The following is a 13,629-nucleotide window of genomic DNA, read 5'->3' as shown; positions in this document are numbered from 1 at the left end:
ATTAAATTAATTAAATTAACTGATATTTCACAAGAGATGGGTTCACTGATTCATTAAATTAGTTAAGAAAATCCAAAAAGCTCATAGTTGGTGAGCTTAAATAAATAAATAAATAAATAAATGAATAAATCCAATCTGAGAGCAAACAATTAAGCACCGAACCGTGCGCCCTGTTGGCAGCCGCGCACATGCACAGTCCGTCCATACACTGTTGTGTTGCATAGTTGTTTGACTTTGAGAGGGCGGGACTCTTTGGAGAGCGAAATGAACTAGGCGCGGCCAAAAGGAGCCCCATCCATCTATCACACGTGTAGACAAAGGGGGACTCCACAACACAAAGCTAGATGTGCCCTCTCAAACTTTTCTCCACGACGCACGGCGACGCGCGCACAGCAAAAAACCACCCGCAGGTGAGTTGTCCACCGCCGTCGCTCGCAACCCCGAGGGGGGGAAGATTTTTCGAATTTATTGCCAGTGAAAAGTTGCTGCTGTAGTTTTGGTGCGTCAGCGCTCAAACTTGAGCACAAAGCAGGAGAGAGAGGCAGAAAGACATAGAGGCAGAGAGGCAGCGCGGAGAGAGAGAGAGAGAGAGCGAGAGGAGCGGTCCCCTTTTCCTTTGTCTGATGCGGGGCGCTTTGAGGAGAGAACTTGAGGGGATGCTCAGACACGCATCTTCATAACGCTCAATAATACGCAAACATGTGTTACTTAGAATGGAATTGCCAGTGAGCTGCAGTGGAGGTGAGATGGAGTTTGCGCTGCAGCCGAATCTTTGTCTCTTGGGGATGTTGCGACGCACAAGACAAAGCGACTGCCTGTCAGAAGTTTGCGGAGGGAAGGAGCATTTTTACGCACGCTGGAAAACAGACAAAGTGACAAGTATTAGTTCATAACTAGTTTCTGAATAGTTTTGTTTTTTTTTCCCTCCCCGTGCAGCAGTTTTATGAAAGTGGCGTTCGCGGTCTGGTGAAGTTATCAGTGCACTGTGGGAATTCAGAACAATGCAATCAGGTGTAAAGTCTCTGAGAAACAAAAACAGTGACACAGAATTAAACTTGTTGCACGAGTGAGGAGTAATGTTTGGAGGCACAGGGGTGCACGTGAAGTGGGTTCGTCTCGAAAAGCAGCCCAGAAACTTGTTGTAGCTTCTTGGAAAACAGAGCAACAGGTATAAGTCGCTGCAGCTTCTTTGTTACAGTAAAGGCTCCTTTGTTCTCAGTCCATACAAAGAAAGCCAGCAGAAAGGAGCGCAAATCCACAAGGAAGCAACTTTTTTGAGCGCTCAAAATGATTTTCACCTGATGGAAAAAATATTTGGAACCCAGTTGATTAATCTTTAAAGTGTTGAATAAGCTTTTATTTCGCCTTTTCCTTCCAAACACAGAAAGCCCGCCGGATCATTTTTGCATAAAGAGTTACTAACTTGAGGTTTATGAGAGAGTTTCACCTTGATTTTTATATAGGGATTCAAAATATATATGTATAACACTGTAGTTTACACGATTTTTAAAAACTTTATTCATCATGTGAAGGTGTGGCCAAGCAACTTGTTTGAATTTGCTGCATTCCATTGTACAGTGGCCCTTCCCTCACTGTTTTATTATGGGCAAACAGCACATCAGAGAATTTTTGCGATTCAAGATTATTGGATTTTATAAAACAAAACGAGTTTTGTCTTCTGTGAAATATTTTTGTTTTGTTTCCTTTTTTGTTTTAACTTTTTCAACTAATTCAACTCACAACAACTTTTACACAGCCCACAGCCCTATTGACAACTAAAGTTTAGATCTGATTCATCTTGTTAAATATTTCTTTTTCCTCTTTTATTTATTTTCATTTTACCGAAGCAAAGCTCACATTTATTGCACTGATGTAACATTTTAACTACTCTGCCTTTGATCAACTTTTTTTCTTTATTTCCAGTGGCCTCTGTCCTTAGGTGGATTTTAACACCAGGTTAACCAGCAAAGCGTTTTTCTCCTGTGGGAGGTTAAGGAAGTAAGAAAATATGCGGATATCACGGAGAAGATGTACAGAGTCACCTATCAAGCGGCTTTTGGGACGCGGAGGAGGATTAAGAGACTCTGCAGTTTTTTCTTTTGGAGAAGGTGAAGACTCATCTGAGGAGAAATTAAACTACAGCAGCAGCAGTGGTGCCAGGCGGGTTGCGTTTTAGGCACTCTTGGAAATCTAACACTCATGGAGACACTTGGAGGATTATAGAAAATGTGCAGTGTGCCTCTCCACAAGACAACGTCCCGGCCCAAAGTCACTGGGATTGCAGGATATTGCCATTATGATCCTCCTCGGCTCTCTGCATGGGTAGGTGATATTACTTTGTACAGGGATGTGGAACTTGTCCAGCCTCTTGTTTGTCGGGCTTGGAGGCAAAAACCCTAAAAACACACATTAACCACATTCGCCCCCCCCCCCCAATATTGTTAAAGTTGAACTTTGTTTAAGGCAGTGTTGCCTCTATACAGGAGCAGGCTTTTTATGGTCCACTCGTCTTATTTGCGGCAAAAAGTACAAAGAAAAATCAGGATGAGTTGGTACAAATCTATTTCGAGTCACATCTTTTTAAAGGAATCAACACCCTGGGGCATCCTCAAATGATTTTTCCTCTAAGTTGCGGTAGTTTGGAGACGACCATAATTTGGTTATGTCACTCACCAGCTTGTTATGTCACGTCTCCACAGAAAATGTGCAGTTTGGAGGACAACTGGGGACTTTTAAAATGTTTTTAGATACAGAAACCGGGCTCTACAGGCTCTACTGGGCTCTTTGTTTTTCTAACAGAGACACCGTGACTTTCAGGGTTGACTTTTCACACTTGCATACAATTGAAAACACAATTAGAGACCAGCCCGGTTCAGATAAAATGTTGGCAATTAAGGTTAACATGTAAAACCACGGATACGTCCGTGTCTGGCATTTGTACCAAACGTGGCGCATCGCGTTCACATTTTATGCTTATTAGCCGAGTTTCACCTCAGGAGGTGGAGGGGACGGTGGTGTCGTTATTACAAGCCACAAGAGTGCGAAACGGCCGACCCCAGTTCGGCTCTGTGGCGAGATTCCTAGAGGTTTCTGTGGAAACAAAAGTGGATATTTTCTCAAGCAGACCTGGGGACATTTCCAGTTGTTCTTGTGGTGACCAAAACAAATATTTTAAGCCAAACCCTGATGTTTTCCTAACCCTAACCAAGTGTTTTATTTTTTTTTGGTGTCTTAAACTAAACAGACTGAAGCACAGCGTTGTCATGAGAATGAAATGTAAAATAAAACCCAGACGAAAGCAAACTAGCAACATACAGAAACATTTATCTTGATCAGTCATGTATTTGGGGTTTTGCAGAAATGCACTTAACTAATATTTTTTTTCTGGCAGTTGGGCTGTTCGGGACACATTTGGCTATCAAAGGGCCTCAAGTGCCTGGTAGACATGGACAATTGTCAACGTTTCTTAATAAACTCAGTACAACTCTACCTCATAATCTTTTAATTAACGACAAGATCGCGCTAATTTTCCTGACTGTTTATGCAACTTCACTGTGTTATCTGCAAAGTTTCTGTTATCGTAGACCGCAGTCTAATTTGCTCTTAACCGGTTATTTCGTGCAACATTGCTTCTTTAGATGATGATGTCAGCGTTTGATGAGCTGCAGTTTTGGCAAATTGCCATATGATCTGCGGTGGTGCGATTCTTGTTTAGTGGACCTCAGCCTGAGAAATGTTTTCCCCGAAGTCATCCGGTTCATTGAGGAGCCAGGAGAGGAGAGAGGGAGCTTTAAAATAAAGAGGCTACGTGTGTATTATGTCCGTTTTTAATGCAGCAGTTAATTGAGACAAGCCAATTAAACCTCGGAGGGGAAAAAAAAGTCACGAGGGATGCAAGCAGCACTCCTAACCTGCTCTTTTACTACTATGTGAGGGAGAGAGAGAGAAAGAGAGAAAAAGACTCACTCCTTATCAATGATGTCATTGAGAGCCAATGGGAGCGTGCGGTGGTACTTCACAGCATCCAGAGCTCCGCCTCCGGCCTCTGTGCATGGCAGCCCACATGGTCCTGCGGCATCACATTTTCACCACGCGCCCCACTCTGCTGCCGAGAGAGGCAGACACACAGAGATGTTGCTCTTGGCTGTGTGTGCCGATGTTAATCCGGCACGTCCGCGCGGAAATGGCTCGTAAGCAAATGCAAGGGACAAGTCGGGTGAGGCGCGGTGGAGGTTTTGTCGTTGTTTACGTAAATGATTTGCCACAAAATGCATCAGCCTGAGAGAAGAAATGGATTTGAGTGACAGATTGCAAGCTCGCCCAACTGATAGAGATGCTCTCCTTTCTAAATGTGGCAGTGAATTGTCATTTTTATCGGCCAAGAGAAAATAAGAGAAATTAAATGACAAAAGAGGGCCTTGATGATTTACCCTTATTCAGCTCAAAACGTAGGGAAAAGAATTCAAGGCTACCTGACCACGTGTGTGTCAGCCTCACAACAGTTTATCTGCACTTGTTACGGGCCGAGCTTTGAGACTCGGGGAGAAAAAAATGGCATTTACCCGCCTCCTGCTGCTTTTGTGGAGCAGGCTCAGGTCACACAGCCTTTAAATGACTGGATCAGCGGGAATGTGGGTCAGTCCACACTGTGACACACAGGTGGGACAGATATAGGTCAGTGGGAGAGTAGGGGTGTTGATGAGTCATGCGTCTACAGTAAGCAGGGATAGAGGATGCAAGAGAGAGAGATGGGCTGTTCATGTGTATGCAGTGTATGTCATGTTGACCGTCCTCTGGGCACTTGAGGATCCTTACCTTTTTAATTCAGGCTTGAGCAGCGCTTGAATTTCACCCTGTTTTGCTCCAGCGCTGTGCACATAATCGTGCGTGCCCTCTCTATTTACCTGTGATACTGCGGATTACTCGTGTACAGATTGAGTCCAGTACCCAGTTAATGAACTTGTGGGTAAAACAGAAACATCAGGTTTAGCATAACTAATCGCTGTGACAGGCCCAGCACTGAGCTCTTAATAGGCATTGCGCAGGCATGGTTTCCTGCTACAATGCAGCATACTCTGCTGTGTGTAGCTTAATTACATTGCTTATCTGTGATGCTATTATCAAGTACAGTGCAGTTTTCACAACATCGGCCAGTTGGTGGACGCATCGGGAGTGAATGCATTTTGCGTAGACATCCCAGTGGGAGCCGAGCTTCTAAACCTAATCCACTGAGTTACATGGGACAACATTAGCACTGCAGCAATCTGTGGCATCTTCCAGCTCTCAAGTCTCAATATCCCTCTAAGCTGGAATGCTCATTAAAAATGGGCAATGGTGTCACACCATCTCTTTTCTCCGCAAGCATATGCAACCAAATCTGTGTCACCATAATCTCTCATCCATCTGTATTTGCTATTTCTCTCATATAAAGTGCTTCATTCTGTTATTGGTAAGGAGCATTTCAAAGCACTCAGAGCTACGTCGGAGCAAAGAAGTACATTGGCACCAATCCTACAGACGTATTTTAGTCTGCTGTTCTTATTCTTTTCAACTTACCCTTGGCATGTCCGAGAGCTGGTCCGATGATATTGCATAGTGTAATAAGGGCAGAATATAATATTAGGCCTAGAATAACTAGTCGCTACCATAAGCCTAATTCTCTCAGACATCCTTTGGTCAGCCTCAGGAAAGCCATCAGGTTTTGTTTTGTTTTCTCATCGCATGCAGCTTGGGGGCAATACAGCATATAGTCCCTCATAGAAATCATGACCATACATGTATGCATATACGAGATATATTGTCTGGTTCATTAAACAACAAAATGACTATAAATACCAGTTACTGTAAAGGTCATAAAACATTTTATGTGGTCCAATCATGTTTTGAAAAATAATACATCTAAAGAGCTCGTGGAAAGGTGCAGAATCTCTTATCCTTAAAAAACATTATCGTTATTGTGAGTTAATAACATAAAAAATGTTGTTTGGTCAAAAATTATTGTTTTGTTTATCTCTGTGCAAGACTTCTGAAAGTTGGTTCCAGCGTCCAACTATAGCGTTTGGCATCAAGTAATGTCTGCGTTTTATCTACATCGAGATCCTTGGCAGTCGCCAGTTTGTGGGAAAAACTGTAAAAATGGCCAGCTAATGCTTAGGTTAGCTAGTGTTAGAAACTCCAATCTAGTGTATTTAGCGTATCAGTTATATTGTACTGTATGTATTTATTTTATTATATTTTATTTTATTATATTTTTTGTATTTTTTGCACACTGTTTGTCCTTGTGCCAAATTTAATTTCTCCTACAGGAAATTGACAAAGCTACATCTTATCATACCTTAAACATCAATGTTGGCAAGCTAGAATAAGTAAATTTAGCCAGTGCCACAAACTGGCAACCACATGAGCAGGGCAGATGAATCCAACAACAGCGGTGCTGCAGCGGAAGGTGGGGGAGACGGAATGGAGCATTTAGTGGCTGAATGTTATCAATAACACCTTTTTAAGGTCCAATCTGTTTTTTTTTTTTTTTGCAGCAGCTGATACTTACAGATGAAACACTGTCGACCCACTCTTGCGTATGTTTACACAGCAGCGCTGTATTGAATTCATACTACTTTTGCACGGTGAGATGTAATGTTTGATGCTCTGATACAAGCACTGACAGATGGACAGAAACATTTCGAGCTGGATCTTCAAAGCGTAGCAGCCGTTCAAACAGATTTTGTATGCGTTGCGTACAATGTGCCTCGACAGAAAAAAAAAAAAGATAAATATGAGTATGTACTCTAAAGTGGCTGCAATAAAAAAAAAAATTTTGTTTCATTACCGGCTGAATTTGGGTTGATGTTCCCTCTGTGCATATCATTGAGTCATGCAGGACACCTCACTATACAGTATAGTAAATTACAGCGCAGTAAAACATTAGGCCCACCATTACTAATCGTGACGACAGCCCTAATTCTCCCAGCTACAGGCATTCTGTGGTCATCCTGTTGCAAACTATCAGAGCTTAGTTTTTCCCACTCACTGCCTGTAGCTGCGAGATAAGTTAACGTGCTCTGCTGGCATGCTAATACATACCCGCACTGGGGGACAGGAATAAATTATTTCTTTATGACTGCGCACAAGGCAGAGCATTTGAAGGAGGGCAGGGGAGAGATAGAGAGGGAACATAGGGAGATGAAGCAAGGGAACGATGCATGGGGGTGAATGATGGAAGAAGGGAAAGAGGAAGAGGGGAAAGCAAGGAAGATAGATGAAACGAATAAGACGGATAGTGAGCTTTATAGCATGTTTGTATCTGTCGCTCGTCAGTTTATAGTAATTCTCTCACCATGACGGAGTGTGGAAGTTGTTTTTATTTTCCGACTGTGACTGAAAAAACAGTCCCGCAGAGCTTCCTTATCCGTTACAGCCAATATGACCGGTTTCTGAAAGGTGACATTTAAATGAACTGTGGCTCTTGAAACAGCACAGGGTTTTCTTCGGCAAATAAAAAAACTGCACAGATTTATTCTGCTGCTTTGACCTGGAAACCATTGAGCTTGCGTCCGTGACCATCTGACCTTTTGAGGGATTTTGCCCTACTTTGAATTACCTTAATCATGCACAGAGACGTAGCTGGCGGACACTGAAATCCAGCTGAAAAAAAGCGATGTTACAGATGTCTAAGAGAGGTGGGGACTTGTCTTTTGTGATGTAGATTTAGTTATTTATCTTCTGGTTTAAATGTTAATGCCTTTTCTTTGTGCCACGTTGGGTGCTTATACTCCTCTGCCTGCTGCACATTTGCCCTGTGGGATCTTTGGGGAGTCAAAACTGAACCGCAGACAATAGCATGACAAATCAGTCGGAAAACACATAAAGGTAAGGCGCCAAATCAAAATTTCACTGGATGAGAGCTCACGTGGTGTGTTTGCCCAGCACGTCTAACCACCCCTGAAGATATTGCTTTCTGATTATCCTTCGTCCTCACCCAGGTATAGATACGGGGAGACAATTTTCAGTCAGAGCTTTAGCTGGTTGTCTGTCTTGTCTATTACAGGTCAACTAGTTACCTCCATAAATGCACAGCATGTAGCTGTCTGGGGATGGACTGATAATCCCCCTAAAGACTGGGATTTTATCAAAGCTAAATCTGCCACAACACACACACACACAAACACACACACACACACACACACACACACACAGACCTACACACACACATCAGGAATACCCACATGGGATCCCACAATCACACATATGAAGACAGACTCGCCTGGCAGGCAGACAGACAGACAGACAGACAGACAGACATGTGTAAAGACCAGGATTTTATCACAGACAAATCTGTTATTGTCTGGTAGTTAGGAGATTAAGTGTAGTGATTTTATAGACACACACACACAGACACCCATGTGTCATCAGGGGATGAACACTGGCTTGCATACAGAAGGCACAGTGCGGTTCACCCACGGTGATGTCAGCGTTGGTGAGCTGTACTGTGGTTTAGTGCTATGATAAGGATTCAGTAAAACATTTTGGTGACAGCTTTATTGTATGGACTTATTTCGACATCTTCTGGGGGCCATGATTGCGCTGGCTTTTATTCCCTGCCTTTTATTATTTTGATTATGAAACCAGTATCGGAAATGATTTCAGTGCTGCCCAAAATGCTGGATAGGGAATCAGTGCGTCCACGAGTCCATGCGCCGACCTGATACCACATCATTTAATTTATCACAAACATACTTCCCAGGAGCATCCTGTACGCCTGTATGCAACTAAATGATTTGTTACTGCGCTCAACCTGCAGGTATCAGATTGGTACATGGTATTGGCCGATACTCAGAATTCAAGCTGGGAAGGAGAGAATGGTATTGAAACATCCTTTTCTGGTGAAGAATTTATGGATGCTATATGTGGCGGCGAGTTGCTCCTGCTGCTTTATGTGCCAACACTTACACATTTCTTATTTCCTGATTAACAGTCTTTGGAAAAGATTTCCACAAGTCCTTACAGCCAAATATCAATTTGGTGAACATCTACATCTATATCACCATCTGAGTTTTAATGAGATTTACCGTTGGTCGAAAAAAGTAAGTCAGACCCAGTTCTCCAGTTAGTTGGAGAGAAGAAAATGTTGTATCAGAGCAAAGTAAAGACTTCTCAGTCACAAACAGTATTGTATAGCCTAATATAAATGATGTCTGTCTCAAGCAAATTGATCTTCAGCCATGTCAGAGCACAATGAGCGAAGAGAAGCTAGCCCTCGAGACTACCTTACAGACAGCAAAATCGCCTATGATGGAGAACCGGTTTGATCATCAACTTGGAAAGAAAGTCTGCTTTCCATTGACCTCCAACACTAAAAACTGCAATGGAATGGTCACCCAGGTTGGAAACTCAGGCAAGATGCACGACCCCCCTCCTGCCCCTTCCTCCTTGCCTTTAATCTGATAAACAGCTGCTTTTCCATTTCACAGACTTGCAATGCAAACAACTGCTTTTTGCTGACGCCCATGTTCTCCTGAGAAATCAAACTCATTGGGACTTAGATTTGAAGGTGGGAATACCGACCTGGAAATATTGACTTCGGATTTGCAATGGATTGTAGCATAAGGCCAAATAATTGTAAATGGCTGGACTTTCCTCTGTGCTGTGCTCAGTCTTATGTGGGAGTACTTGACCTGGCTGTGTCACTGCTTGTTTTTTCTCCGTACACAGTTGACCCTCTGACCTTTTTGTACCAAGAACAGCATCTTTGAGCAAACATTGCGATATGTTCAGCCTCTCAGAGTGGGAGGATTAGGATGACTGCTCATGGCTCAGGGTTTGTTGTGTCTGGTTGACCCTCCCCTGCCTCACACTAAAACTTTTGGCCCCACTCCTTTTTTTTCCCACTGGAGCAGGACAGGATGTAGGCGTGTGGGAGGTGGTGCAGCTGATGATCGCAGCTCGACTCGCATCCATAGTACCACTTCTGGTTAATGTTGCTGAAATCCATGCTGTGGTCTCTGCACAATCAACCCAATCACCTTCTGCAAACCATGGATGTGTTGAAAGTATGTTTCTTTATGTTCTAAATGTATGTTGTGGTTAGGATAAAGGCTAGGGAAAGATCATATTTGATTCACCTGGTTGTGATGCTGCAAACATGGCTGGAGATTCTCTCCCAACGGTTCATGAAAAAGTATCCGGTCTTGTTTCCACTAACGAACTTCATGCTCGTGTTGAAACCCGGTCTTGGACAGTGGTCGCTCACTTGGCAGCCAACTCGCTAAGGTGCAATGCATGGATCACTGTGTGATGATGAGTCAGCAATCATGCCCACTCACATACATAGGTACTCATCTTTTTACCGTGTCGTCGCTTTTCTTTTGAACCATTGTCGCTAGTGGGGGCTGCTAACATCATTCCCTGACCAATCTTGATATGGATGTCCTTGGCCAGCTGTGCGGCAGTTTCATAATAGGACCTGCATTTGACCTTTGTCAGCAGGCAGCTAAAGCTTACCTTTTGTAACCGGACATTTATGCTTTATATCTGAGCGATGTTTCCACTCTTACTCACAGCAGTGCAGTTCATCTTTCCTGGTTCTGTATATTCTTTTTGGAAAGCAAGAGCTGTGATGAGACAAGACGGGAGGGGGCTGCTCTCCTCCTCCATTTCTACTTGTAAACAAATCTACGTTGTGTCACCTTTCCCCATTTCCTTCTACAAAATCATCCTGTCAGCCGGAAAGTAACGTTCCTCTGCATACCTCCCTCAACTGTCAGTCACAACCCAGTTGAGCACAAACCGGAGCCTCTGCCAGCCATAAACCGAAAAGGAAAATGAAAGCCTCCAGTTCTGTTTGTAACTGGCATCCTCTGATTTCCTGAGAACGTGTAATATTTTGACAGTAATTATTTAAAAATATTTGCCTTGCAAAAAAAAACAAAAAACAATAACGACAAAGCAGTAAATATTTCATAAAAGCGATGAAAGCGCTGGAGAACGGCTGAAAATATACAGTGATGTAAAACCATTAGGGAATGCAATAAATGAGCTCAGACTCAAATCCCGCTGCCCTGGAAGTGTCACTTTAGAAATCTGTTCCTGCCTTCTTCTCCTTTATTTAGACGATACAATACAATTCCATATTTTTTTTTTGTCCTTAATTATTTATTGATGTCAAGCATAGTGAATTCCCTTTTCCCTCGAACAGCTCGTTCTTTTCTTAAAAACTTCAGATTCAAAACTCATTATGAAACAGGTGTTTAAAGCTGATATTGTGCAGTAATGCTAATCCACAGTAATGTGGCTATTTGAGGGCTTAGAGCTATTTTCATGGAGGTAAAGCAATGAGCTGTAATCTGTCTCAGATATAGCTGACAGATTATAGCAAGGTGACATATCGGTATTAAACAGGAAGTGACTTGAATACCTAAAATAATCTCTTTGTGTGTACTTGCCTGATACTACATGATGCTTTATGCTTGCCAGGGTTAGGGCAGTGATAGTTGAGCAGGATAATCCAAAATATTATCTTGTTTCATATCGTTTTACTTTTTTTTTTTGTTTTTTTGCAACACCTTGTCAAGACTGTGTACTATGGTTGTCTGCTACTGAATCAGATCTGTTTTGATGGAGATATCTTTGAGCTTAGCTGGATATGGTGTGGTAAATCAGATTATGTCCTGTAACACTAGCTGAGATATCAGACTTTAAACTGTCCCAGTCTCTGCCTTTTGTGGGTATAACACACAGCCTTTCTTCCGTTGTGACTGCATACAGACAACACTGCATTCAGAGATTTTTCGCACCGAGGATACAAGGCGGGATGAAGATCTCTGCATCCTCCCGCTCATTGCTGTAAATGCAGAGATAATATGACATACGGAGACAGCTTTAGTAAAAGATCCCGGTCCGAAACTCTAGTTCTGACATTTTTCCATTACATTTCTTAGATCTTGATATAGACACCAGCGCCCTGCAGCTGCTGTTTAGACAAGTTTTATGTTCTATGTGGTAAATACTTCAGTGTATATGCTTTGCGCTGCAACGTTTTTGTTGTTTTGTAGTTTGGAAAGGTTAAGTTGCTTCAAAACATACCTTTAAATATGTGCAATATGTAAGGATGTCATTAGGAACATTAAAAACTCAAATTATCATTGCAGATATGTATACTGTAGTTGGCATGCTAACCCGTGCTAGCGGTCTTAACATCAACACTACCCCGGTGCTTCGAGCGGATCACCAAGTGCTCGGCTAACTGAGCTAACCATTTGAAAGCAGCTATAGTTAGCAGCAGTTAGCAGTAACACTCGTAATATGCAGCCCCCCCCCCCATTTGTTTTGATTATGAATTCTACATGGCCAACTCTAACATACTGCATCTTTAAAGAGGTTTATTAAATATGAGAAAATCAACCGAGGCTCAACTATGTCACAGAAAAACTGATTTATAAATTAATTTGTCCACAAACATTTTTATTCCTCTCTCTCTCTCATTTATCCATCTAGCCACCCATCCATTTGTGTTGCCGTATGATGGTGTCATAACGTACTGGAAAATGACTCCAAATTCATCAGAGATTACCCAAATCTTTTTTTTTTGTTTTTTTTTTTTTGTTAAATAATCTGTCAGAGATCAGTCATGTCCGGGAATCACCGTGCATGAGCGTTCCATTTCCCGCCATGTGACAGTAAATGTACAAAGTTTGGCTTCCTGGAGGCAGATTATGCCTCAGACTATGAAAGCCTTCCCGCAAGGCTATCCGCGCTGACACGATTTTCCAGTCCAGCGCGAGGCATAATCTGAGTGTCTGGAAATGGGCTGAATAAACCAGAGTAAATGCCCCTCTCTCAATAATGTAGTGGTTCCATGCTCGATGCAGCCTGTGTGCTGAACACTGATGGATGCAGGCCCAGTTTCTTATAAAACATGGCACAGGACACAACAGTTAAGTAGGAGTTTGGATTTAATTTGAAAGCACTTTGAAATAATGAGAACACTTATTTGAATATATCTGTTTTAGCATGTTACGAGTAACTCAATCATTATTCTCACCTGCAGTAAACCCCCAAAGCTATTGCAAGCTTGTCCCAGGTTAAAAAAAAATAAAAAATCCTGTTTGCAGTTTAAAGCTGAGGCTTTCACAGACAATATAAAAGATGTAGTGAAGAATAAAGGCTGACATATTTCCTTTCAGGTCTTTTCATATGAGGTCAATGCGTAATCTCTGGTGGGAATGTGGCTGAATAAGGCCAAGTCATGCCCTACTCTTATTTTTATGCATCTAATTACCATGCGTCAGCCGTTAGCTATTCTGTACTATGCTGTGTTGCCAGCGCCGGTTCACAAGGTCAAATTCATGGTACTTGTAAATGTCCTTGCTGAATAAAATTAGATCCTGACTCAAACTGTGTTTGTGCTTTGTGTGTGTGTGTGTGTGTGTGTGTGTGTGTAGGTGTGTGTGTGTGTGTGTGTGTGTGTGTGACAGTCTCAGGCACTCAAATGATGACACACACGGACACACACGCCAAGCCCGCTAACAGTGTTTGGTACAGCCCGCGGCCATGTTCACAACACCTCAACATTAAGCCACTGCTCTGATTAAGACTAACCAACCCAGTGCTGAATCACAGTGGACACAAATTTTG

General features: G+C 42.5%; 1 long non-coding RNA gene across 3 annotated transcripts in view; it reads left to right on the top strand.

Annotated features, from left to right (window-relative positions):
• Positions 1–258: 258 nt before the first annotated feature.
• The window catches only part of LOC115567807 (uncharacterized), a 114,621-nt gene continuing 101,250 nt past the window's right edge, over positions 259–13,629 (top strand). For all 3 annotated transcript variants that reach the window (XR_003981256.1, XR_003981255.1, XR_003981257.1), the window contains exons 1-2: positions 259–410; positions 1,924–2,322. This is a non-coding gene — a long non-coding RNA (uncharacterized LOC115567807). The remainder of the gene's footprint in view (positions 411–1,923; positions 2,323–13,629) is intronic.

Source organism: Sparus aurata, chromosome 17, assembly GCF_900880675.1.
Source record: "Sparus aurata chromosome 17, fSpaAur1.1, whole genome shotgun sequence".
NCBI lineage: Eukaryota > Metazoa > Chordata > Actinopteri > Spariformes > Sparidae > Sparus > Sparus aurata.
This window is presented reverse-complemented; position numbering and strand designations above follow the sequence as displayed.